Below are 27,073 nucleotides of genomic sequence, written 5' to 3'. Positions count from 1 at the left end.
GCAGTTAAAGGTAAATAGGTAAAAGAAATAATAAACAACTGGGACACAAAAACGTGGAAGTAAAAAATGAATGAAAAGACAACATTAAGCATCTACAGAGAATAGGTATAAAGTAAACATAAAAAAAAGAAATCTGGCATGACAACACTGAAAAAACAATGCTGATCAGTAGGGCCAGACTAGACACACCAAGATTAAATGATAGAAATGGGATAACGGGAGAAGATACAAAGTGTTTGTGCTGTGAGGGAAAAAAAATAAAAAAAATAAAAAGACATTTTCTTGCTTTATTGTCCAGCATACAACGAGATTAGAAATAAATATAGCCTAGCTAGTTTTGTGCAGCAACCACATCAGGAAAATAAAGGGGAATTGGTAGCTAATATACTCTTATTGGTAGATCTGCTGAGGAAGGAAGTGGAAAATAAGAAAGAATTTCTAAAAGAATTGTGGTATTTCAGAGAGAAGAAACTCAAACAAAGGAGGGATAAAACAAGCAAGGGAGCCGTTTCAACGCTTTATCCCGCCTACTACTACTGCTATTATTCAACTTGCTCGGTTGCTCTTGCTGTTGTCATTCCTAGGTCGAGCAAAATTTGTGTGTTGTTGGTGGGAGTTTAACAAATTAGCTCATTGTGAAATAGAAGGTAGATTCTGACTGAACTAGGTAAGTCATATCCTGGAGTTGATAATATGATTGGTACCTACTACCTAGGTACCTACTACCTAGTAGCTAAATCTTGTTCCTAGGTAGGTAGGTTATACCTAGGTATAGGTCGCTACCTATGCTGTTGTTTTGAATGTTTCTGGCGATTCTTTTTATTTGTGTTCTTCCATTATTATCGTTTTTGCATAGCCTAGAAAGTTGCTAGGGTATTTCAACTTAACCTAATCTAGGGTGCAGGGTGCTTAACTAGGGGAAACAACCGAGTGTACTAGCTGATCCAGTCTTGGCCGCTCGTTGATCCACCTTCCGAAAAAGTACTTTAACACGTCCTGACACCAGAGATGGGCACTAGTTATGAGTCATCGGTGGTGAGAGCAACACTTTGAGACCTCTACTCTCCTTTTGAAGTAAGTATTTTTTCCAAAGTTATAAGTTAAGGTCATGGGGGAAAACACCGCAGTGGATCCATCGTCATCGGGTGGATCAGCCTTATTCACTCGATATTTAATTAGTGAAGCAAGAATACAATTACATCTTGGGTAAACAATTACGGATGATCCACCATCATCACGCTGGCTGGGTCATATTCACTTGATATTTAATTGGTGAAACAAGAATATAATTACAACTCTAAGCATACCATTCAAAAGATTAAAGTTTCGTCAACATAATGTGATATATGAAAGCCCCATACGAACTAAAATAAGCATGTAACGCTCTTCGCAAAATATGTTTTCAAGGCAGTTTTGAAATCCAATATGGCGGCTATTGTCAGGCTGGCCGGTCTAATCACGGACTATCCACCATCTTTCCCAGCCTTCCCAGCACTCATTTGAACAATGTTAGCGTATATATGTAACGTTTATTGATCTTACTCAAGATTGCAGTTGTAATCAGCACAATCAAAAACAACCATTTGTTGCCCTATATTAGTGAAAGTATGAAACTTGTTATTCCCGGGATCATGGTCTGAACTGAATTCATTTTTACCTTGTAATTGGTGGTTTTATCCTTAATGCCATCACAACTGAAACTCCACAGTGCTTATTTGATTGTAATTATACACATTATTGGTCTTAATCCACTCCAAGTTGCACTTGAACCACGTTGCTGTTCCTGGGTTCCTAGCGCTCACTCCACCAAAACACAGTTACGAGCAGCAGACGACGGCACTGTTTATGAGATGCAAAGCTTTATTCCCTTAATTGTTTACTTTACTCATTATTTAGTTTAACTTTACTTTGTTACTTCAAAATGTTTATTTAATTCATGTCTATTATCCCTCTTGTTCCGATACGTAATCAAACCCTCGGTCCTTTAACAATAGGAAGGTAACTAGCGGCAGCTGGGACGGTCGTAAGCTTCGAACAAGGGAGAACGGTAGTTAACTGCTTGTCCGATCGTGCGCGCGCCCGCGCGCCCCGAGAGGTGAAGAATCACTTTTGCTTTCGGCCGCGGGTGTGAAGGACGTGTTCGTCATCGCTCTCCTGCCCGCTTCATCGTCGTATGCTTTGTTTATATTGTGTTTGTTCCGATACGTAATACAAACCCTCGGTCCTTTAACAATAGGAAGGTAACTAGCGGCAGCTGGGACGGTCGTAAGCTTTCGAACAAGGGAGAAACGGTAGTTAACTGCTTGTCCGATCGTGCGCGCGCACCGCGCGCTCCGAGAGGTGAAGAATCACTTTTGCTTTCGGCCGCGGGTGTGAAGGACGTGTTCGTCATCGCTCTCTGCCCGCTTCATCGTCGTATGCTTTGTTTATATTGTGTTTGTTCCGACACGGCATACAAACCTTCGGTCCTTTTACAATAGGAAGATACTAGCGGCAGCTGGATAGGTCGTAAGCTTTCGAACAAGGGGTTCGGTAGTTAACTGCTTGTCCGACAGGCGCGCGCGCGCGACTGGGAGGTAAACAAACCACTTTTGCTTTCGGCCTCACAGTGGATGGACGTGTGTGTTCGCTCTCTGCCCGCTGCTCGTCGTTTGCTTTCTTGTTTGTTTGTAATTGTGTATGAAAGATTGTAAGTACGTATTCTCTCTTTTCATATTAATTACGCTGAATTCATTAATGATGGAATCTCCGCGCCTCGCTACCCCAAGGAGACTTTGCCCGGGTACCGAAGGGCGCAAATGTGGGAAATTCAGATCTTTCCCCGAGATAGACCCTCATGTTTTGTGGTGCTCGGTGCCGGGGCGCGAATGCACCCGGTCCGAGCCCTGTGATGTTTGTATGAACTGGTCGGAGGCGCAGTGGACATTGTATGAGGGCAGGAAGAAGCGAAGGCCTGCAAAGGAGTCGTCGGAAAGCTCTCACCCGCGACTCCTTTGGTGACGGACACTTCGTCTTCTTTCCTGCCGCCCGCTCAACTTCCACGTCTCGCGCCTTCCCCTTCGGGGGCGGTGTCTAGGTCCTTCTCCTCTCCCGATGTGTCGAGTGTGGAGGAGGGCGCTAGATACCCCGACGTAGAGTTGTACTCTGGGTCCTCTATCCGCTCGTCTTCGCGCGAGCGGGTAGAGGATCCTCCTAATCACCCGACTTTTGCCTCCTCAGGTGCGGTTGCCGTGAAGGATGACCTCGGACAGGTGTGGGCGTCGTTGGGACTGCAGGGGCGTGCCGAGTGTCCATGGGGCTGCTCTATCATCTCGCTGGCTCCGTGGCGGTTACGCACGCTACGGTCACAACCACCACCACGACCCTGACAACACCTGGCTACGCGTCACCTCCTCACCTGGTGTACACCCAGCACGCGGTCTCTGTGACACCCCACAACATCGGTGCAGGGGCCAGTCGCCGTAACTCGGGGGAGTGTGATGCCGCCACCTGGTTTGCCGTGTTGCCACGACCGGACTTCATAGTGCCCGAAGAGCTCGCCCCTGGACCTCCCACCGGTGCCGATGATGTCTGTGCCGCTGGTTAGACCATCTGTACCGTCACACAGCCTGCCGTACCTGCCGTGACCACCGCTGCTGTTCCTGTTCCTGCTCCTGCCGTCTCCACTGCCGTTCCTGTGATGCTCGCACCTGCTGATGTTGTCCTGTTCCTGGCGCCGCTGCTCCCGATGCTTGGTCTGTTCGGACAGGTACGTCCGGGCCCTGGTTGCTTCGGCAACAGCAGCCCCGGCTCCGTCCTGGATGACAGATCTGACGTCGGTCCTGAGGAGGTTGACGAAGAAGAAGAAGAAGAGGAGGAAGGTGTCGTCGTCGTCTTCATCGTCTTCTTCGTCGTCGTCGTCGTCTGCCGCCTCTTCCCCTTCTTCTTCTAAGGCTCCCCCGCTAAGGAAGAAAGAAGAAGGTCGCCTCCCCCCCCCCTAAGAAGTCTCCTTCGGGAGCTTCTAAGGGCCCGTCTCGCTCTGGTGAGACTGGGGGGTTCTTCCGCTGGTCGCCTGCTCCTTCGGGAGCAGGACCCGTCTCTTCTCCCGCAAGGAAGAAGACTACGGGGGCCAGAGGGGTGCCGGCTAACACCCGGCACTTCCTCACCTGCTGTTAGTGGTTCGGCCACGGCAGCAGGATCCGTCTCGGCCGCTCGTTCGCGAGAGGTACCGAGTGTACGGTCGCCTACCAGCGACCGTGCAGCCAGGAACCAGACCTCTGAGTCCGCTCAGCGTCAGGTTCACGGCACGGAGCGGAAGACTGGTGACAGCCGCTCACCGCGACTCTCACCAGAACACAGCTCTCGCTCTCACGGCGAGCGGCTGGCTACCCGGGCGGACTGACGGTCCACGACCGGCCACGGCTGAGGCTGGGAAGAGGTCCCCCCGTTCGCCGGCACCAGCCACGGCTGGTACCAGCGAACTGACGCACGTGAGGATATGCACCGGTCTTTCCACACCGTGACAGTGGAGCCCGCCGGTCCGCCTGACCGTCGCTCTCACAGAGAGCGATCGGGTACGGCGACCAGCACCAGCTCCTCTGACACACGAGACCGGGGCGCTGTTATCGGTCCAGCCGTTCTCCACAGCGAGACGGCTCGACTAGGTCTGCAGCTCGATCGCCACCAGCGGTTGGCGATCGCCTGCAGTCCTCCAAGCCCGCTGGTTCTGCCAGTGAGCGAGGAGAGAGCGGGTTCAGGTCTGCCTCCTCCCATACCTTCAACCTCCTCGGGTTACACCGGGAAGGGGCGAGTATTGAGGAGTGATCGTTGAGGGGTGCGCCCCTCAGGATCCCGCCACGTCCGTCGTACGTACCAGGCTCGGTCTCGGACCAGCCAGGTCGTACGCACAGGTGGTTGGAGGAGACCCAGAGGGGGCTGTCGCTGCTCCTCTCCTTGAGGGAGGGAGGTTCTCGGGAGGTACTCCTGTTCGAGGGACTGGACTGGTCCGACTCCACAGGATGCTATCACACCCGAGATCCAGAGGAACTTTGCCGAGGTTATTGCGCTGATTCGTCAGCACAACGACCTCTGGGGAAGGATCGCCGCTCCACCATCCGAGCCCACGTCCCGGCTCGAGTCGTTCTGGGGCCCGAAGAGGGAACCCAGACCGACGGTGGGTTTGCCGCGTTCCGAGCTTGCGGACTCAGTGCTGGACCAGGTTGAATCGCTTGTCTCCGGACAAGACGGTTCGCTCAAGTCTGGCAGGTCGAGCAAGCTGCTTCCACCTCCTCTGCTACGACAGCGGCGGTTTTACGTGCCATCTGAAGACCCGATGCCGCCCAAACAGTGAACCCGGAGTTAGCTAGGCTGACTCCGGGTGTGTCTCTGCAACAGCTCCTGTCCGAGAACCTGTGGTTCTCGCGCAAGAGGCACTCGGCCTGGAATCTACCGCCATGGCAGCTTTCCAGGCCGTCTCCTGGCTAGATCTGTGGTCCCTCACAGGTATCTAAGGTCGCAGCCAACCTCGCAAGGGGGAATTTCTCCCGAAGAGGACTCCGGCCTTCAGGAGACTTTGCCAGTCTGGGGGAAGAGCCCATCTCCTTCCTTGCCCACCAGACGTGAAAACCTGTGGGCCAACCTGGTTCTCTCCGACGAAGGGACGCTGTCCTTACTCGGGGTTCCAGGGCGGCCGGGGCGTGAGGCGGCGTTGGGGCTTCGAAACGGACCTCTACGGAGTTCCACGTCTCTCTTCCCAGGAGAGATGGTGGACGCTGCGGTGGACAGACGGCGCACTGAAGACAGTGACCGTCTGGTTCACCAGGCAGTCTCGAAGGCTTCTGGGCAGCCTCGGACTGCGGCCAAGTCTAAGAGCTCGGCTAGCGCTTCCTCGGTGCTAAGGACGGTTTTGTTTGCCTGCGTCGAAGCCCCGAGGAATGACTCTGGGTCTTCTCAACTTCTGAAAGGGGGGCGCTAAAACCAGCCCTCCTCCCAGCCTCTCATCCCGTGGAGGCTTGGGAAAGAAGTCGAAGAAAGGGGGGAAAACGCTAGGGACGGCGTTCCCCCTAACCTGCTGCCGGAAGTCGGGGGGGTGCCTGGCCAGCCATTGGGCAACTTGGCAGCGCCTACGGCGCGAGACCTGGATTGTAGATGTCCTTCGGGAGGGATATCTATTACCCTTCGAATCTCGGCCACCCCCACCTCCAACCGGGTCCAACACAGGCGTAGTCACCGGGTCACCGAAGGAGTAGCACTCAGACAGGAGATCAAGACCATGCTGAGCAAGAGAGCTGTAGAGATCGTCACGGATTCTCCACCGGGCTTTTCCGTCGATCTTCCTGGGGAAAAGTCGACGGGAGGCTGGCGCGCCCGGTGATAGATCTCGCTCCCGAACCGGTTGTTCGCCAGCCAGAATCGGTTCACGATGGGACGGGCACGCCTCAGTGCTCGACTCCCAATAGGGAGAACCGATTTCAGCTTTCTTGGACTTGAAGATGGATTTCCAAATACACATTCATCAGTCCTCAAGAAAGTAACCTCGCTTCATCCTCGACGGGACGGTTCCTCTGTACAGTTCAGGGCACTGGGCTTCTGTCTCTTCAACCCCCCACAGGTGTTCACGCGAGTGTTCAACTCTGGTGTCTGCTTGGGCCCATTCGCCTGGATACGTCTGATGAGGTATCTCGACGATTGGTTAGTCATGGCGAGCTCCCGCTCGCAGTGCTACAGGACAGGGGATCGGCTGCTCGAGTTATGTCGCGATCTGGGGCTCGTTGATGAACTTCGAAGAAGTCCGATTGAGCCCAAGCAAGGAGAAGTACCTGGTATGCTGATCGACATGCTAAGCAGGGCGAGAGTCTTCCCCGCGGACTCTGCGGATCAGCAGCTTCAGAGAGGAAGCAACCAGTTCGTCTCGGCAGGAACAGGTAGCTCAGCCGATGGAAGTCGTGATCGGACACCTGTCGTCACTCGGAAGTTAGTTTCCCTCACGGGCGTCTTCAACCTGCGGTCTCTTCAATGGAGACTAAAGGAGAGTTGGTCACAGGCGACGGACCCCCAGCTTTCCAGTGTCACTGACAAGGAGGTGATGCAGGACCTAGCCTGGTGGCTCGACGACAGGAACCTCTTAAGGGAGTGCCTCTGCGCACTCCCCCCCCGGAAATGCAGCTGTTCTCAGACGCATCGATCCGAGGGATTGGGCGGCAAACCTCGGGGGAGTTGCTGACTTCAGGAGTGTGGGACCGAGAACGACAACACCTCACACAATTGTAATGGAAACTCAAGGCAGCGTTCTCGCTCTCCAAGAGTTTCAGGACCGATTTTGATGGACACTCAGTGGTGTTGATGTGCGACAACACCACGGTGGGGCGTACGTCAACAAACAGGGGGGCTAGTGTCTCTCCCGTGTACCAGTTGACACGGCAGAGTGCACGAGTGGGCTCAGGCACACTCAATAGAAGCTGTCGGCACGCTTACAATTTCCAGGAAGAGGAAGGTTGTAAGCAGACACGCTCAGCGTCGGGATCAGGGTGGATAGGGACGAATGTCTCTACACCAGGACCGTGGCGGAAAGGCTCTTCGACCTGTGGGGTGCGACCAGTCGTGGATCTGTTCGCCACCGGCACAAAGAAACGATCCAGGTGTTCTTCTCGGCCGTGGGCCGGACCCAGGCAAGCTTGCAGAGGTGACGCTCCTTCAACAACACCCGTGGGACAACCTCTAGTCTATGCCTTTCCCCGTTCAGCCTGATTCGCAAGAGGTGATCAGATCGAGCGCTGGTCACCCGAATCTCAGGATGATCCTGGTGGCTCCCAAATGGCATCAGGCCATTTGGTTATCGGACCTGCTGGCTCTTCTCGCAGGAGAACGAGAGAGATTCCCCCTTGGAACAAACCTTCTCGCCCAGCACACGTTCGAGCGGTCACACCGAGCAGTCCAGTTCCCTACGTATTCACGGCTGGCTGTTATTCCACCATCTCTTGCGAAACGAGAGGCTTTTCTCGTAGAGCAGCAACAGAGTGGCTGGAAACGTTCGTCAGTCCTCTGCGCGTGTACCAGGGAAGTGGGCCCGTCATTCTGTGGTTGGTGTCGTAGACGGGGTCTATCTCCGCTCAGAGCCACTCTTCAGCAGGTAGCGATCTTCCTCACGTTTTCTCGCCGAGAGGAAGATCCTATCAGTCCCCCACAGTGAAAGGATACAGGAGCCCGCCTTGGCCCGCTCGTCTGAAACTGCAGGGGGTTGGTGACATCTCGAACTAGTTAGAAGATCTCCTGATGATGAGAGCTTCGAGAGGTCTGGCCCCACCCAGGGAACTCAGGACCCTGCGTGGAGACGTGACTCCGTCCTTAGGAGTCTGACTCGGAACACCGTTCGGCCACCCGAAGAGTAGTCAGACAGGGATTCCTGACCTCAAGACCCTCTTCTTGCTGCCCGGGCATCGGCGAAGAGAGTAGGAGGAAACTTCATGGTATTTCTATTGATGTACGACACTCCGGATGGATCAGTGACGCGAGTTCGTTTCCGAACTTCGTTGCGTAAGACTCAGAAACGTCAGTCCCTGATGTGACAGGTTCGAGTAGTTCACGATTCCCATCCCTATTGGACTTCACCGATAATGATGCGGATGAGATGCTGCTTTGTCCTGTTGAGGGCGCTACGGCGCTATCTGAAGAGAACTCGTCACCTCAGGCCTGAGTGTCGACGCCTCTTCGTTAGCACGGGCGTCACCAAGAAAGAGTATCCAAGAACACTCTTTCAGTCTGGCTGCGTGAGGTCATCAGGAGGGCGTATGAGGTGAGGTAGTAGTGGACGACATACGTACGTCCCGTACGAGAGTCACGAAGTCAGAAGTATGGCCCTCAGTTGGCGTTTCGCAAGAACTTTCCGGGCGAGGTCCTGAAGGCAGGGGTCTGGGTCTAACAGACGACCTTTACTGTCCTTCTACTTCGGGATATTGCCAAGGTCCTTGGAGACCTTTTTCCTTGGGACCCGTGGTGGCTGCTCACAAGTTGTGATGCTAACCCAGGACCCTCGCAGGCCTGAAACAGCATCGGTCTCTGGTGTGGACTGTGGTGGAAGGATATGTGAGTGATGTGAGCGGACGGGCTCTCTCTCCCATCTTTTCCTTTCCCCCTACCTGGGGAAGAGGGCCATGTCGTCACTACGCTGGATGAGGAGAGATGCAAGGTGAGCTATATGACAGAGCCCCATCCTATCCCTTTCACTAGGGATAGGAGCAGAATACCACCACTTTCCTCTGCAAGGGGGGGAAGTGGATGCCTACAAAGTCAACCCATGAACTTTATATTGCCTCCTGTACGGAACAAGGTCTTGCAATGCTGGACTAATAATGCGCAGGCCCCTCTCTTAGTACTCGGTCAAGAGGTTGACCATTGATCCTCGGGCACACCCCGATCAATTCGGACAGGAGGCTTTGGATCCCCCTCGCTCTACGACCAGGGAAGCTTCCAAGGTAGGCGAACACCCAGTATGTTCACCAAAAGACTCAGATTCCACCACAGAAGTGAGCTTCCTATTGTAAAGGACCGAGTTTGTAGCCGGTCGGAAACAAATGACAATTGTCTAAATTGCATTTTTTCCTTAACTATACAAACCTGAGGGTCCTTTTACCATAGCCCCACCTCATGCCACCCCTCACTCTCGCAGTTTTGCTTGGGCCAAAGCAAAAGTGATTTGTTACCTCCCAGTCGCGCGCGCGCGCCTGTCGGACAAGCAGTTAACTTACCGAACCTTGTTCGAAAGCTTTACGGACCGTATCCAGCTGCCGCTAGTATCTTCCTATTGTAAAAGGACCTCAGGTTTGTATAGTTTAGGAAAAAATGAAATTTTAGACAAATTGTCATTTATTCACTAAATGGTTGGTTTTTGACTTGAAAATGAACTGTAAGTACACTGTTTTCATTTTCATTACTTAATTATGAATCAAACATGGAGCTATCGTCCGTTAGAGACGGCGATTTCCGCTCTTTTCAGAATTAACCCTGAAATGTCTCGGTGCCGGAGGGCGGCGCACTCGAGCCGAGGTCATGTATTTTGGGCGAAAGTGTGTAATTGAAAGATATGTAAGTACTCTTTTCATTATATTTTTGCCCTGTGCGTCGTTGCCGAGAGCTTGGATTGCGACTCGGCAAGAGGCCTCTTATTTTGTATGACTAGAATGGCAATTGAAAGTGGATTCGCATGAAGTTTCTTTTTCATTTTCATTTATTAATGCATCAAATTTAATTTTGGATCAATTCCGGCTCGTACACGGGAATTAATCCTTACGATTTATTGCTGTGAAAGTGAAAAGCAAGTGCAGTATTGTCATTTTCATATTATTTATGATAGCATCATATTATATGGATCAAGTTTCCGCTCTTACCGGGAATTGATTTTCCTCTTAAGTCTATGAGTGAATCGCAAGTGCAGTATCTGTTTCATTTTTCATTATTAGTTTAACTGCTGTGCAGGGGTAGGGGAAGCGAAGGTTCTGCCAGGAAGTCGTCGGGGAAAAGCCTCTCCCGCGACCCCTGGTATCCGATTCTTCGTCTCTTTTCCTAGCCACCCCCGATCAGCTTCCTCGTATTTGTTTTGTGGGGTCTTCCTTCGTCGGGTGGGGGCATGTCTCCCCCCCCGTGCGTGAGGGAACCCCCCTCTATTATTAATCTGTGCTGGTGGCTACCGCAGTGCTTACAGCCGTGGGAGCGACCTCTGGACAGGTATGGACCACTGCGGCTGGCAGTGCGTGCCTAGCATCCACGATCTGTCTGCAGAGTCTAGCGAGGTCTGGGGCGGTGAGAACCTTGGAGTGGTCTCACTACAACCTTCACGGCCGCTTATGCGCTTCCCCCCGCTGGTCTACACTCCCATGCTCGTGTGTCCGGGGACGCAGTCTGCCGCTTATTAGGGCAGTTCATGTCGGCCCCGTTACGAGGAGGGGTTTATGCAGACCGCGCCGTGTTTCTTTCGTGTTGCTGCCCCAGACTTCCGCTGTTTCCAGCAGCTCGCCCACTGGACCGGGCAGCCATAACACGCTGGCTGCCGGATGAATTCTACGAGGCGATGGTGGTTGGGGACTGGGCCTGCCGTACCTGTCGCTGATGTGTTTCCCCGTACTGGCTTGGCTTGTCCCTTCTGTGTTTAAAGCTTGCCGACGTTCCTGCCGTCCTGAGCGATGGTTGCTGTTCCTGTGCTCACGGTTCATGAGCATGTCCCATGCTGGTCCTGCCATGGTTGGGTCTTCCCCAGTCCCAGGTCCTTCAGGACAGGTGCAAGTCGGGCCGTGTTGCTTCGGCAATAGGCCCGACTACGACTGTGATAGAGGACCTGACGACGTCCTGCGTGAGCTTGGGCCGAAGAAGAGGAAGGTGTCATCTTCGTCTGTTGCTGCCTCTTCCCCTTCGACTTATAAGCCCCAATAAGCCGAAGAAGAAGAAGGCTTGACTCCCCCCCTAAGAAGTCTCCTTCGGGGCATTCTAAGGGCCCGCCCACCTTCGGTGGGACGGGGGTCCTTCTGCTTGGTCCTCCTGATCATTCGCCTCTTTTTTTATGGGAGCGGGGCCCGTCTCCTCTCCGTAAGGAAGAGATAGACGGGGACCAGAGGAGTACGGTTAGCTCTGGTACTTACCTCGCTGGGTGCTAGCGGCGATTGCCGCTAAGCCAGGTCGGCTCTGCTTCGTGCGCGGAGATCCCGAGTGTACGCCTCCCTCGGGAGACCGTGGCAGCCAAGTTCGGCGCCAGAGTTTCGCTCGGCGCCAAGGACCACGCCCAGATCAGAAGGTGGACGAGAGAACGCATCAGGGACTCTCGCACAGGCCAGCCGGCCGCTCTCGCAGCGACCAGCTGGTAAAAACCGAGGTTTTGTATTCCCCTAAGAAGACTCCTTCCGGGATTCGAAGGGGCCCGTCACATTCCGGTGGGAAGGGGGGGTTTGTCTGTGGGTCCTCCTGTTCCTTCGGGAAACGGGGCCCGTCTCCCTTCTGAGAAAGAGAAGAAGACGGGGACACATAGGGGTGCTGGCTACGCTGGGTACACCCTCGCCTGGTCTGGCAGCTCTGCTGCTAAGCCAGGTACGCTCGGTTCTGTCGCAGAGTTCCGAAGTGTACGATCTCTTCGGGTGACTGTGCAGCCAAAGTTAGACGCTGAGTTCGCTCAGCGTCATGACCGAGGCACGGAGACAGAAAGAAGGGACTCGTCGAGAGCCGCTCAGGTGACTCTCGCCAGGCCAGCATGCGCCGCTCCGCAGCGGACCAGCGGTACATCGGTCCTTCGTGGAGTGACGGGTCTCTGGACCGGCCAGGGGTTGAGGCTGGGAAGAGGTCCCCAGGTCCCCTCGACCGAAGGTACCAGCCTCGGCTGGTACCGCGGTTTGATGCGCCGCCGAGGACGCTCACGGTCTCACACAAAGGCGGAAAGGAGCGCTGCAGGTCCACCTGACCGCCGCTCCCAAGGGAACGGGCGGATACGGTGGACAGCAGCAGCTCGTATGGACGCACGGTACCGGGGTCGGCGTGCTCAGTCTGAGGCCCGCTCGCACAGGTGAGGCGGCACGGCCAGGCCTGCAGATCGATCCCCACCGCGGTGGTGATCGGCTGCAGCCCCACACGTACGCTGGTCCTGGCCAGCTCCGAGCGGGGGGGGGAGCGTCAGGTCGTCCGCCACTACCTTCAACTTCTCGGGCTACACGGGAAGAGCCGATGGTAGCTAGGAGTGATGTGAGAGGGTGCGCCGCTCACGATCCCGTCACGACGCCGCACGGCCACGTATGCTTTAGGACAACCAGGACGTACGCGAAGTGATGGAGGCGACAGTCAGGGGGAGGAGGGGGTTGGTAGCGTCAGTTCTGTCTCTTCCGATACCTTCCAACTTCCTCGGCATTACGCCAGGAAGAGCTAGGTATATAGGAGTGACGTGAGAGTTGCGCCGCTCACGATCCCGTAACTGACGCCGCCGTGCCAGGTTGGTCTTAGGACCAACCAGGACGTCACGCGCAAGTGATGGAATGGCAACCGTCAGGGATCTGTTGCTGGTCCTTCGTTCTGAAGGAGGGAGGGTTCTGGGAGTGCTCCTTGTTGGAGGGACTGGGACGGTCCTACTCCTCAGACGCTGTAACTTCCGAGATTCAGGAAGTAACTTTACCCGAGGTTTTGCACTGATTCGTCAGCACAACGGCCGGGGGGAAGGACGCCGCTCCCACCAGCAGAGCCCCATGGTCTCTGCTCGAGTCGTTTTGGGGCCCGAGAGGGAAACCCAACCGACGGTGGGTATGCCTTCGATCGGAGCTTACGGATTCTGTTTGAACCGAGTGCTATCGATCCGGACAAGAGGGCTCTCTCAGTTCTGGCCGCGTCGATCAAAGTACTTTCCACCTCCTCTACTGCGACAGCGGCGTTTCTACTTGTTCTTTCGGACCACCGTATTAAATCTCCTTCGGTCCTCCTGGAGGCTTTCGACCTCGAATCGAGGACTGGAAGAGCGGAGGACAGGGTATCGGCTCTCTCCTGGTCAGGATTTTGGTCGCATCAGCCCCAAACAGACGACTGTTCACAGTGGCGGCAGCCGTACCTACCAGGAGAGTTAGTAACCCTCCTCGGGAGGAAAAACGTTTTCTCCTGACGATACGTTGTCCCAGAATCTGAGAGGCCATCGAGCCAAGGGGATGGCTGCTCCTACTTTCTACAAATGCTGTTCCACTGGGGAAGGCGAGCGATAGTATCCAATTCCTCCCCCATTCCCTCTCTCCTTACGGCTACGAGGGAAAGGGGAAGATCACTACAGAGAGTTCTTGTAGGATCAAGTTGGGGACGCGCTACCACGGGGGGACATTCGGGTCCTACATGACAGTAAGCCCCGGTCGTTTGAGGAGGGATCCTTCACCATTCTCGATTTCTACGGAATCGAGAGGGACCACCAGCCGATATCGTTTGACGAATTCGGTGGGGGTTTCGCAGACTGTTAGAATTTTCTACGGAATTTCTAGCGGGGCATTCAGAGTGTATAGAGTTTCTTACGATTCTCCAAACACTTAGGCGAGACCACGGTCCAAAGTAGAGCGAGACGAGAATCCCCGATATGTTACACGATAATCGGGACCTCGCCTATGCTCGAATTCCTGAAGTTCTTAGAATTAGACGGAAGACTGCTGTTGAAGAAGACTATCTCACAGTAGGCGACAACCTGGAATAGAGAAGAACGGGACGGGAATACAGTTTGGCTGCTGAATATCGTCTTAGTATTCTGTTCACCATTGAAGCTTTCCTTCGAGGAAGACTTCTCCTTCACTCTCTTTAATAGAGAACGAAGGTGGTCGATCTCCAATCCTTATTTTGTTTTCTGAAGGAAAGAATTTAGATGGAGGATCGTAGTTCAGAATCCTACAAATATACTACGTATATTAACTCGCGACATGATTCTCTAAGCAGTTGAATGGTCCGAGGGGTAGGAGCATATCATGGGTTATTTCTACGGATTGCGACTTAGACGAAAGGTATTCTAATTGAACTGCAACCCGGGTGCCTGCACCTCCCAGGAGTTCCAGTTTCATTTATATACTTTGGTGTTGTCACAAACACACACCATTTTAGCTTTTATATTACCGAAATCGTTTTCGCTTAAATTATATTGCTCGAGGCATATCCTTTTATGCTCGGTGGTTCTAGCCGAACGGCATTCCCTCGTGAAAGGATTACTGGCAACCTCAGGATGTACGATTGAGTCAGCGACAGCTACTGCCGTATTGAATTGCCCGAGGCATTTCAGATTCAGCTGCCGGCTTTGAGATAGACGTTGTTTATGTCTTTCGCACCTGCTTTGATTGAATTAACAACCGTTACCATCTCTGCCCAAACAATCAAGGACTTAAGTCTTGATTAACGGGATTCTCGCATACATGAATGACCTCTATGCTGAGAAACGCTCATATTATCGTCCTTCGGTATTGCGAGAATTTTAACAGAGTATCTATTCGAACTCTCATCTTTCTGTTTACCGCCCAACGTTAACAGAAATTCGGTAATAGTTCTTGCTGCATCGTCTCCCGAATAATGCGAATGATTTTGCGGAATCTGAGTTGTCCTCAAAATATCTTGATTCGGAGGTGTACAATGTTTATTTTCACACTCCGGATAGCAGATGTATTGAAAGACATCGCCTACTCCCACACCTGCCAGCTCTACTTCCACACGTTCAGCCCATGAGAAGCCGTTCTTCAAGCGGCTCTCCCTGGTGTTTCATTACTGAAGAACGCCCCGCTTTCATTGCACAACGGACAGCAATGAAAATGGCGAGTTAGCGTTTTCAGTCATTGTAAGCACAGGTATAGAATCTTGAGATTCCTTCTCTCGATTTTCAGTTGGAAGACGTAGGTTGATTCATTTGCCTACAACTTCGTCTTCCAACGTCACATAGTTGTTCTCTTAAGCTGGAGATTCAACGGTTCTATGAGATTTTCTTGCCATCAGGGACCTCGGTCTTTGAAGGCAATTGACTTCGCTCCCTTTTGAGCTTATGCATTAAGAGAATCATCGCCCGCCGGTCCGGCATCACGGGGACTAACACATATTTTATTTGTTTGTCTCTCAGCATAACTTTTAAGGGCGATGGTCACGTGACTTACGCGGATGCTTGGACAACTTGCTCTAATGATTCCGAACCAGTCAGTCGGCAGCTGTCAGAGCGTCCGAGTCAGTACGAAAACTATGCTGTGGACTTAGTTCGGTTGTCCAGAGCAATCATTATTCGTCTTAATAGATTGTCAGTAGAGTAATGTACATAACAAAGTCGAGAAGAGGGAGAATGTCATGTACTGTACTATTCCCTTCTTTTCGTCTTAGGTTAACGCATGACTTCTCTTGAGAAGTCAAGCACAAAAGGGATGGGGATTTGTGACGCTCGATTTCGTACCGATCTTCGTAGCGAAGACTCAGAACCATTCGGTAACTGACGATGGTTTCGGAGGTTCCTTAACAATACCTCCCTCATGGACGTCACCGCCTCCGATACGAAGCTATGCTGCTTTGTCCTGTGAGGTGCGACGGAGTCCTTCTGAAGAAAATCGGACACCCAGGATGATGTGGACGCCCTCTTCATCATTCTCTCGTGTTCCGCAAAGAAACTTCTCCGTGGCGCAAGGTAATGAAGGCAGGCGCCTGGTCACCGGACCGCATTGCACTCCTGCACCTTAAGGATATTGCCCCCAGTTACTCCTTGGATCTTATTTCCTTGGGAAACCGTGGTGGTTGCTCAACTACGTTGTGTAGTTAACCCAGACCCTCGCAGGGATGAACAGCATCGAGTCCTGGTGTGGACAGTAAGAATGGATGAGGAATGAGTGTTGTGGACTGAGCTCCTTTCCAACTTTTTCGTTCCCTATACCTTTGGGTAGAGGGACACGGTCGTCACACTGCTGGTAAGGACGAGATGCAGGTGAGCTACTCAATAGAGGCACCATCTGATCACTTTAGAGGGATAGGAGTAAATATTCCACCACTTCCTCCAACAGGGGAGGAAAGTGGATGCCAAATGAGACAAACCGATCATTTTATGATTGTCTCTGCAAACAGGAACAAGTTCTTGCTTGCTGGTACGAAGAGATCGCTTGCATCTCTCTTAGTACTTGGCCAGAGGTCTGACCATTGATCCCTGCGGTGCACACCCCGATCAATCGGAAGAGGTTTGGATCCATCCCTTGCTCTTACGACCAGGGAGGCACTCCGGGTTGGAGAAACACCAGTCTGTTCACCAAAAGACTCAGATTCCTCCACCAAGAAGTGAGTCTTCCTATGTTAAAGGCGGACCGAGGGGTTTGTATTACGTATCGGAACAAAATGAAAATTTGTCGAAAATTGCATTTTTCCTAACTATATACAAACCTGAGGTCCTTTTCATATAGTCCACACCTCATGCACACCCTCACTCTGCAACTTTTTGCATGGGACTAAAGCAAAAGTGATTCTTCACCTCTCGGGGCCGCTGGGCAGCGGCACGACTTCGGACAAGCAGTAACTACCTTCCTCCCCGTTCGAAGCGTACGACCGTCCCAGCTGCTGCTAGTTACCTTCCTATTGTTAAAGGACCTTCAGGTTTGTAGAGTGTAAGGAAAAAGCAATTTTCGACAAATGTCATTTTCTACTAATGGTTTGGTTTAGAATTTGACAATGAAACTGTTAAGTACCACTGTTTTCATTTCATTACTTAATTATGATTCAACATGGAGCTATCGCCGTAGAAGACGGCGATTTCCGCTCTCTTCATGAATTGAACCTTGAATTATGTCTCGTCGAGGGCGGGGCGCACTCGCGCCGAAGTCATGTATTTGGGGCGAAAGTGTGTAATTGGAGATGTAAGTTACTCATTTTCATTATATTTGCCCTTGTGCGTTCGTTGACGAGAGCCTTGATTGCGATCGGCAAGAGCCTCTTTTTTGTATGAATAGATGCAATGAAAGTGGATTCGCAATGCAAGTTCTTTTCATTTTCATTTATTAATGCATCAAATTTAAATTTGGATCAAATTTCCGCTTTTACCCGGGAATTAATCCTTAAGATTATTGCTGTTGAAAGTGAAAATAGCAAGTGCAGTATTGTTCATTTTCATATATATTTATGATCAGCATCATAATATGGATCAAGTTTCCGCTCCCTTAACCGGGAATGATTTTTCCCTCTTTAAGTTCTTATGAAGTGATCGCAAGTGCAGTATCTGTTTCATTTTAATATTACTTTTCATGCGTGCGGGGGGTAGGGGAAGCGAAGGTCTGCCAGGAAGTCGTCGGAAAAGCTCTCCCGAGACTCCCTTGGTATCCGATTGTCTTAGTCTTATTTCCTGCCCCCCCGCCTCAGCTTCCTCGTATTTTGTTTGGGGTCTTCCTTCCGTTCGGGGTGGCATGCTCCCCCCCGTGCGTGAGGGAACCCTCTTTACTAATCGTCCCCCCTGTGCTACCGCAGGTGCTACAGCCGTGGGAGACGGACTTGGACAGGCTTGGACCACTTGCGGGGGGGGGGCTGCAGGCGTGCCTAGCATCCAAGATCTGCGCAGAGTCTTAGCGAGGTCTGGGGCGGTGACCTGGAGTGGTCTCCTCTACAACTTCACGGCCGCTTATGCTGCTTCCCCCCGCTGGTCTACACTCCCCTGCTGTGTGCTACACGAGCCATTCAGTGTCGGTGACGCGTCTGAGACTTCTAGGGCCGGTAGCCGCCGTACCCGAGGAGGGGTATGCGCCGCCGCCTGTGTTCTTCTTCGTGTTTGGCTGCCCCAGACTTTCGCTGTTCCAGCAAGCTCGCCCCTGGACCGGCCGCCAGTACCACGCTGGCTGCCGATGTGATTTACGAGGCGATGGCTGGGCCTGCTCGTACCTGTCGCATGATGGGTTCCCGCTACTGGCTGGCTGTCCCTTCGTGTTTACCGCGCCGCGTTCCTGCGCTCCTGAGGGTTGCTGTTCGTTGTCGCTCCTGGTTCCTGCGCCTGTCCATGCTGGGTCCTGCCATGGTGTGTCTTCCCCTAGCCCAGCGTCCTCCAGGACAGGTGCAAGTCGGGCCGTGTCGCTCGGCAATAGGCCGACTCCTCACTTCTGGCCTGGATGGAGGACCGGACGACTGGTCCTGCGTGAGCTGACGAAGAAGACAGGTATGGTGTCATCTGTGTCTTCGTCTGTGGCTGCCTCTTCCCCTTCGACCTAAGGCCCATAAGCCGAAGAAGAAGAAGGCCTGGCCTCCCCCCCCGAAAGAAGTCTCCCTCCGGGAACTTCTAAGGCCCGTCCCAACACCGGTGGGACGGGGGGTCCTTGTGCTGGTCCTCAGCTCCCTTCGGGAGCGGGGCCCGTCAGTATACCCTTCCGTAAGGAAGAGATAGACGGGGTACCAGGGAGGATCGGTTAGCTTCTGGTACTTCCTCGCCTCGGTGCTAGCGGCGATGCGATACGGCCAGGTTTCCGGCGCGGTCTCTCGTTGGAGGGAGATAACGAGTGTACGCTCTCCTCGGGAGACGTGCAAGCCAAAGTTTCGCGCGACAGAGTTCGCTCGGCGCCAAAAGCCACTGCACGGAGCAGAGGCTGGCGAGAACCGCTCAGGTGTTTCTCTCGCAGGCCAGCGGCCGCTCTCGCAGCGAACAGCATGGTAACCGGGTTGTGTTATTCCCCCTAAGAAGACTCCTTCGGGAACTTTCGAAGGGTCGTCACATTCCGGTGTGACGGCGGGGTTCTTCTGCTGGTCCTCCGGTTCCGTCGGGAACGGGGCGTCTCCCCTTCTGAGAAGTAGAAGAAGACTGGGGAACAAGGGTGGGCTGGTACGCTGGTCACCCTCGCCTGGTCTTGGCAGCTCTGCGGCCTAAGCCATGGTACCGGCTCGGTTTCTCGTCCGCGAGAAGTTCGAGTGTACGCATCTCCTTTCGGGTGACCGTGCAGCAAAGTTAAGCGCCTGAGCTTCGCCTCAGCGTCATGACCGAGGCACGGAGCAGAAGACTGTCGAGAGCGCCTCAGGTGAATCTCGACAGGCCAGCGGGTCCCCGCTCTCGCAGCGGACAGCCGGTGGGTTACTCGGGTGGACGGACGGTCTCTGACCGGCCACGGGTTGAGCTGGGAAGAGGTTCCCCCAGGTCCCCTCGTCCGACGGTACAGCCTCGGCTCGGTACCAGCGGTTTTACGTGCCGCGAGACGCTCACGGTCTCACGGCGAAAGCGAGCTCTGCAGGTCACCTGACCGCCGCTCCCACAGGGACGGCGGATACGGTGACCAGCAGAAGATCGTTGCACGCACGGGACGGGGTCGACTTGCTCAGTTGAGCCGCTCGCCCAGAGTGAGACGGCACGGCCAGGGCCTGCAGATCGATACCCACCGCGGGTTGGTGATCGGCTGCAGCCACCCACGTACGCTGCGTTCCTGCCAGCGAGCGGGGGGGAGCGTCATTGTCTGTCTCTTCCACTACCTTCAACTTCTCGGGCTACACCGGGAAGAGCGAGTAGCTAGGAAGTGACTGTGAGAGGTGCGCCGCGCACGAGCCCGTCATGACGCAGCACGTGCCACGTATGGTCTAGGACCAACAGACGTACCGCGCCAAGGATGGAGGCGACCTTCAGGGGGAGAGGGGGGGGTAGCGTCAGTTCTGTCTCTAGATACCTTCAAATTCCTCGGAATACGCCAGAAGAGCGAGGAATATAGGATGTATCGTGAGAGATGCGCGCTCACGATCCGTCACGCGCCGCCGCACGTGCCATGTTGGTCTTAGGCCAACCAGGACGTACGCGCAAGTGAGGAGCAAACCGTCAGGATCTGTTGCTGGTCCTTCTTCTGAAGGATGAAAGGAGGGTCTGGAGCTGCTTTGTTGGAGGACTGACGGTCCTCTCCTCAAGACGCTGTAACTTCGGATCAGAGTAACTTTACCAGGTTATTGCACTGATTTCGTCAGCCACAATGACCGGGGGGAAGGATCGCGCTCCCAACACAGAGCCCATGTCTCTGTCGAGTCGTTTGGGGCCCCGAGAGGGAACCCAAAACCGACGGTGAGGTATGCCGGCGATCGGAGCTTGCTATTCTGTCTTGAACCAGAGTCTCTCGTCCCCGGACAAGAAGGCTCTCTCAGTTCTGCCGGCTCGATAAGTTAATTCCACCTCCTCTACTGGCGACAGCGGCGTTTCTACGTGTCTTGGAACCGTATTTAATATTCCTTCGGTTCCTCCTTTTTTTTTTTTTTTAGAGTTTCGACCTCGACGAGGACTGGAATGAGCGGAGGACGGGTATCCGGCTCTCTCCGTCACGGTGTCGATTCAGACCCACCAGACGAGTTAACAGTGGCGGCAGACCCTTACGTACATGTGAGAGTCGTAACCCTCCTCGGGGAAAAACCGTTTCTCTGACGATGACGTTTCCCAGACTCTGAGCGGCCATCGCGCAAGGCGAGGCTGCTCCTACTCTCTTCAACTTGCTAGTTCCACTCGGGAGAAGGCGTATGCGGAGTATCCACTTCTCCCCCATTCCCCTCTCCTTAGGCTACGAGGGAACACGGGGAAGGATCCTACAGAGATTTCTCTGTAGGATCCCACGTTGGGGACTGCGCTACCAGGGGGGACCTTCGGCGTCCTACCTGAGTAAGCCCCGGTCGTTGAGGAGGGATCTGGCCCCATTCTATTTCTACGGAATCGATGAGGACACAGCCGATATCGTTTGACGATTCGGTGGGGGTTCGCAGACTGTTTAAGAATTTACGGAAAATTTCTAGCGGCATAGAGTGTTAGAGTTTCTTACGATCTCCAAACACTTAGGCGAGACCACGGTTCCAAAGTGAGCGAGACGAGAATCCCCGATATGTTACACGATAATTCGGGAACCTCGTCTATGCTCGGAATTCTGGAATGATAGCATTAGGAAGAAGGACTGATGCTTAAAGAAGGACTATCTCACAGTAGGCGACCAACCTGGAATAGAGAAGAACGGACGGGGAATATGCAGGTTGGGTTGGAACTATCGTCTTAGTATTCTGTTCACCATTGAAGCTTTCCGTCGAGGAAGACTTCTCCTTCATCTATTTAATAGAGAACGAAGGGGTCGATCTCCAAATCCTTATTTTGTTTTCTTGACGGAAGAATTTAGGATGGAGATCGGTGTTCAGAATCCTACAAATATATACGTATATTAACCCGCGACATGATTTTGCTAAGCAGTTGACGGTCGAGGGGATAGGCGCATATCCTGGTTATTCTACGGATTGCGACTTAGACGAAAAGTATTTCTAATTAACTGCAACCGGTTGCCTGCAACCGTCCCAGGAGTTTCCGTTTCAATTTTTATATACTTCTGGTGTTGTTCACAACAACACCATCTAAGCTTTTATATTACCGAAATTCTTTCGCTTAATATAATGCTCGAGGCATATCTTTTTTTTTTTTATGCCGGTGGTTCTAGCCGAAACGAACGCATTCCTTCGGGAAAGATTACTTGCGCAAACTCAGGAGACGAGTCACGACAGTATGCGTATTGAATTGCCCGAGGCATTTCAGTATCAGCTTGCCGCTTGAGATAGACGGTTGTTTATGTCTTTCTCTGCTTGATTGAATAACAACCGTATGCTTGTCCCAACAATCACGTGACTAAGTCTCGATTAACGGGTATTCCGCATACTGAATGACCATTACTGCTGAGAACGCTAGATTCATCGTCTTCGGTATTGCGAGAATTTTAAAAGAGATATCATATTCGACCTCTCATCTTTTGTTTAACGCACGGTACCAGCATTTGTAATTAGTCTCTTGCTGCATCGTATCCCGATAAGGCGAATGATTTTGCGGAATCTGAGTTGTCTCAAAAATCTTGATATTCGGAGGTGTACATTGTTTCATTGTTCACCCCGGGATTAGCAGGATGTATTGGAAAGACATCGCCTACTCCCCACACCTGCCAGCTCTAATTCCAAATGTTCAGCCATGAGAAGCAGTCTTCAAGCGGCTCTCCCCTGTGTTTCATTACGAAGAACGCTCGCTTCATGCACATACGGACAGCAATGAAAAAAAAAAAAAAAAAAAAACAAAAAAAAAAAAAAAAAATGGGGGGCGGTTAGCGTTTCAGTTTCATTTGTAAGCACAGGTTTAGAATCTTGAGATTCCTTCTCTCGATTCAGCTGAGACGTAGGTTGCATTACCATTGCCTTACCTCGTCTTCAAAGTCACATAGTGTTGTTTCCTTAAGCTGAAGATTCAAGTCTATGAGATTTTCTCGCCATCAGGGACTCGGTCTTTGAAGGCAATGACTTTCGCCTTTTGAGCTTATGCATTAAGAGAATCATCGCCGCGCCGTCCGGCATCGGTGACTAACAAATATTTATTTGTGTGGTCTCTCAGCATAACTCTTTAAAGGGCGAAAGTCAACGTGACTTACAGGATGCTTTGGACAACTGCCTTACTGATTCCGAAACAGCAGTCGGCAGCTGTCAGAGCGCCGAGTCAGTTTACGAACCTATGCTATGGGAATTAGTCGGTTGTTCCAGAAAAACAATCATTACTTCGTCTTAATAGGCTTTATTGTCAGTATGGTACTGTACATAACCAAGTCGAGAAAGAGGGATAGGTCTCTACGATATTCACTTCTTTCGTCTTAGGTAACTGCATGACTTCTCTTGAGAAGTCAAGCACAAAGGGATGGGGATTTGTGACGCTCGATTTCGTACCGATCTTCGTAGCGAAGACTCAGAACCCTTCGGTAACTGACGATTGGTTCGAGTCCTTCACAATACCCTCCCTAATGGACGTCACCGCCTCCGATACGAAGGCTATGCTGCTTTGTCCTGTGAAGGTGCGACGGAGCTGTCTGAAGAAACTCGACACCCAGGATGAGTTGTGGACGCCTCTTCATCATTCTCTCGCGTTCCGCAAGAACTTCTCCGTGGCGCAGGTAATGAAGGCAGGCGCCTGGTCCAACCGGACCGCATGCACCTCCTTCTACCTTCAGGATATTGCCCACAGTTCCTTGGATCTTTTTCCTTGGAACCGTGGGGTGGTTGCTCAACACGTTGTGTAGTTAACCCAGACCCTCGCAGGCTGAACAGCATCGAGTCTGGTGTGACCGTAAGAATGGATGAGGAATGAGAGTGTGACTGGCTCCTCTCCCATCTTTTTCTTCCCTCTACCTTTGGGTAGAGGACACCGGTCGTCACCCTGCTGGGTAAGGACGAGATGCAGGTGAGCTATACTAATAGAGCACCATCCTATCCCTTTCAGTAGGGATAGGAGTAAATATCCACCACTTCCTCCAACAAGGGGGAGGAAGTGGATGCCAAATTGAGACAAACCCATCATTTTCTTTTATGATTGTCTCTTGCAAACAGGAACAAGTTTCTTGCTTGCTGGTACGAAGAGATACGCTTGCCTCTCTCTTAGTACTTGGCCCAGAGGTCTGACCATTGATCCTGCGGTGCACACCCCGATCAATCGGACAGAGGTTTGGATCCCTCCCTTGCTCTTACGACCAGGAGGCACTCCAGGGTTGGACGAACACCAGTCTGTTCACCAAAAAGACTCAGATTCCTCCCACCAAGAAGTGAGTCTTCCTATTGTTAAAGGACAGAGGGTTTGTATTACGTATCGGAAACAAATGACAATTTGTCGAAAATTGCATTTTTCCTAACTATACAAACCTGAGGTCCTTTACATATAGTCCCACCTCATGCCACCCCTCACTCTGCAACTTTTTGCATGGGCCTAAAGCAAAGTGATTCTTCACCTCTCGGGCGCGCGGGCGCGCGCACGATCGGACAAGCAGTTAACTACTGTTCTCCCTTGTTCGAAGCTTACGACCGTCCAGCTGCCGCTAGTTACCTTCCTATGGTTAAAGGACCTCAGGTTTGTATAGTTAGGAAAAATGCAATTTTCGACAAATTGTCATTTTTCTGTGTTATTTTACTTACTTAACAAGAATTTACAGTAATATTTATTTGTCTGACTGTATCTAAACTGTAATTTACCTTTGAAGACTACATGACAGTACCAACGGGTGCGATATACTGACGTACAGAGTTCAAAGGTAAATAACAGGTTAACTACTGTAGACTGGCAAAATATTACCTTAACTTCTTGTAAATCAAGTAAAATAACATAGGAAAATTTCAACTGCCCTAGTCTAGTTCAACTGAACAATATTCAAGTTTTGGGTGGGGGCGAAGAAACGTAAACATATGTAGTAGTCTCCATGTTTGAGTTCTGGTAGATGATGTGGGATACGTAACCAAGAGGGAGACATGATTGACGGGGGTAGATGGGGTACTGGGGGAGGAGGGCACAGAAGGTACAAGTTGGTAAAGTGACATGGGATTGTTAGGTAGAAATTTGGCGGTAAATAACAATTACCCAAATAATAACACTTTTACCTGATAATTACTAAAACTTACTAACACCAAACCACAATTGATCTAACTAATAATAGAAAAGTATAGTTTAGGAACTTTACCTTACAGAGGCGGATGGTCCGCCTTTACGAACATGTGCACTCTCTTCTTCGATTCTTTGAGGTGTATCTTGAATCTTGGAATCAGATACGTCACAATTAAAGGCAAAAATACGGTCACTTTGAGGATGTGGAGAGTTGGGTGTTAACACTGCGAATACTTCTTGCTAAATAATATGAAACACAATTTGGGTATCAGCAGTCCGTTGATGATAAAGTCTCTGATTGGTCGGAAGAATTGTGGGCGGGTTATTGAGGGGAATTGATTTCACATGTACTATGTGAAACTGACGCCGTATTTGAAAAAAAAAATGTGCATTACTGAGTAAAACAAACACGAACAGGGTCTTGTAACAGACGGACAATACAGGAAATCAGAGAGGCCAGTTTGGGGGATAATGTGAACTTAACCAGTAATGTTGAGTAAAATTGTAAAAACGTAGTTTCTTTTATTTCCATGAGACCAAAGATGTTGTGTATTATTAAAGGAAATAATATTGCAATGAAATGTTGTGGCAGGAACACCCATTTTACATAATAGTTATGAATTCATACATACATAAAACTATATATATTATATACAATATATATATTCATGAATTTACACATTCTGTGAAGTCTGAGCAATACGAGGAGAGCGAACCAACTAATTTTCTTTGGCAAATGAGGCTGTACATAAGGTGGCATTTGGACGGAAGCGTAGTGTCCGTCACACACGCACGAACAAACATAAACAAAAGGGACTGGGCCCCTGCTGTGATTGTGTTTCTTACAGATGAAAATACACGAATAATATTGCAATTCCCGACATATATACATAAAAAGAAAGGGCATAAAATGCTCTACATTTTAGTTAATGGAAGGAAAACGAGGACATACGGATACATATACGATTTTTACAATGGAAGGGCGAACATTCACTCGAATGTCACCCTTACAAATATTCCCCCCCCCCCAAGACAATGATTACATAGAATCATTGGATGACTAACGGAATCTTGCGGGGAGCTGAAGGAGTCCTCGGGATCGTGATATCCTTGTTTGAGGGGCGTCTTGCGTGTCCTTTTGTCTTGAGGGCCAGAGAGCAGCTTGCCACCCCTGGTAGTGGGCCTGGGGGGTTCGGCTGCTTTCCTTGGGTGACCTCGATGACATTTAGGGGCACTTTCAGGAACCAGCGGCATCAGTGTTTTGCGATGGTCTTTGGCGGGGTCTTCTTTGTCAGTGATGATGGCAGGCTTGAGGCGATCTGTTGAGACCCAGTCCTCGTGGCTGCCAATTGACACGAGGAATGCCTTCTCCTCCTGACGGACGACTTGGTGCGGGCCCCAGTAGGGCCTCGTCAAGGGTGGGCGGGCGGCGTCGTTCCTCACGAAGACGAACCTGCAGGAGTTCAGGGCTTGCGGGCGGAACTGTAGACGTACGTCTCTCGGCAGGGAATGAACTTCTGGGCTTCACGTAACCTAGCCAGGGGAATATCAGGATCGTCGCTGTCAGACGGAAGGAAAGAATTCACCTGGCACTATCAGGGTCTCCCTGTACACCTTCTCTGTTGGGGAAGGGTCGTGCGGAGACCAAGGAGGACCCAGGGAAGCTGTGCCTTCCAATTGGGGCCCTGACACCGTGCCATTAAGGAAGCCTTGAGGGAGCGGTGGACCCTTTCCACCATGCAGTTGGGTGCGTGATTGTAGGACGACGAGGTGTGGTGCTTGGTTCTCATCAGGCGTGCCAGAGAAAACCAGAGCTCTGACGTCGTCGGTCACTCCAAAGCTGCTGATCTTAGGGCTGGTAAGGAGGCTTTGGCTACAGGCGTCTACAGTGGCGTTCTGGCATCGGAGTGGCCTCGGACCACTTAGTAGACCGGTCGATAACTGTCAGTGGAGGTATCTGGCACCAGATCGGATGGAGGAAGGAAGAAGCACGACCCGGACGTCGATGTGGGATTTGTTGTTCCTGGATCTTTGCCTGGGTTTTGGGAAAGGAAAAGGCCTATCCCCAATTCGGTGGGTTACCTTACCCGTCTACTACTTCGGCAAGTTACGATTGCAGTTTCTGGCCCACTCCCGATGTGGTTCCCGTGGGTTGCCCGGTGCCATACGAACTTCACCATCAGGAGCCTCATTGTCGTGGACGGGGTGATGGGTAACGACGAGGCTGTGGGATATGACGTTGCAACA

General features: G+C 51.7%; 1 protein-coding gene across 1 annotated transcript in view; it reads left to right on the top strand.

Moving 5' to 3' along the window:
* The first annotated feature begins 515 nt into the window (after positions 1–515).
* The window catches only part of LOC135217990 (WW domain-containing oxidoreductase-like), a 294,208-nt gene continuing 267,650 nt past the window's right edge, over positions 516–27,073 (top strand). Inside the window, exon 1 of the mRNA XM_064254121.1 lies at positions 516–667. The gene's annotated coding sequence lies outside the window, so the exon portion shown is untranslated. The remainder of the gene's footprint in view (positions 668–27,073) is intronic.

This window comes from Macrobrachium nipponense, chromosome 9 (genome assembly GCF_015104395.2).
Source record: "Macrobrachium nipponense isolate FS-2020 chromosome 9, ASM1510439v2, whole genome shotgun sequence".
In the NCBI taxonomy this organism is placed as follows: Eukaryota; Metazoa; Arthropoda; class Malacostraca; order Decapoda; family Palaemonidae; genus Macrobrachium; species Macrobrachium nipponense.
The sequence above is the reverse complement of the archived record's forward strand: the minus strand, read 5'-3'. Positions and strand labels throughout refer to the sequence as shown.